This window comes from Oncorhynchus mykiss, chromosome 13 (assembly GCF_013265735.2).
Source record: "Oncorhynchus mykiss isolate Arlee chromosome 13, USDA_OmykA_1.1, whole genome shotgun sequence".
In the NCBI taxonomy this organism is placed as follows: Eukaryota; Metazoa; Chordata; class Actinopteri; order Salmoniformes; family Salmonidae; genus Oncorhynchus; species Oncorhynchus mykiss.
Genome location: NC_048577.1, coordinates 24,251,944 through 24,253,044, shown reverse-complemented (window position 1 = coordinate 24,253,044; position 1,101 = coordinate 24,251,944).

Here is a 1,101-nt window from a genome sequence, read left to right as displayed (position 1 = left end):
TTTTTGCCACTGTGGCCTATTTATTACCATACCTCCCTTATCCTACCTCATTTGCACACATTGTATATAGATTGTGTTATTGACCGTACGCTTGTTTATTCCATGCGTAACTCTATTGTTTGTGTCGCACTGCTTTGCTTTATCTTGGCCAGGTCGCACTTGTAAATGAGAACTTGTTCTCAACTAGCCTACCTGGTTAAATAAAAAATAAAAAGTATGACTTGAGTACTTTTTCCACCACTGTACTTAAGTAGGCTACATTTAATACCAGATAGTATATTACTGGGTGACTTTCACTTTTTCTTGAGTAATTTTTTTATTAAGGTATATTTACTTTTATTCAGTTTGACATTATTTGTACTTTTTTCACCACTGCTAAAATTTCATCTGGACAGTTGTGAACGGCAAATGAATGTAACGCATATGTTGACCACTAGGTGGTGGTAGAAGACAACTATTGAGGTTTGGACCATGGTTCGTTGAGCCTTCTATGTGTGAGAAATGGAACAATAGTTTATTGACAATATAAAAAAATATATTTTCATTGTCACTAAGGCTGAAACAGCGGTAATGTGATACAATGACCTTAATTGAAAACTATCTACAGCTGTTCTACACAAGACCCCTCAAATATATATTTTCTTTCTTTTTCTCATCACCTATTGTGTCAGTGAATGACAGATGTGTTTGGCAAATAATTGATGGTGCAATCAAAAATATGTTGCATTCCAGTAACTTCAGCTGTTATGAATGCATGATAATCATGATTGAGGTATTCGGGTTACTCACTAGTTCATAAATAGGCTACATTAGGTATCATTAACCCTGTATACAAATCTTCATAACATACCAACCAGCACTATTTATAAATGTAACTAGGACGCACCTATGATAAAGTACAGTCCAAACTGTGATGTAAATGCAATGTCCTGAGAGTGACCTTATTGTGTGGAACAGTAGAAATAGGGAAACTCATACATCATAGTTTGATATAGCCAATTAGTCCACTGTTGGCTTTTGGACATCCCAAAAAATCCTATACGGTCTGCAGTCCTTCGGGTCTGACGTCATCACTTCCGCAAGCCCCCCCCTCCTCCTCCA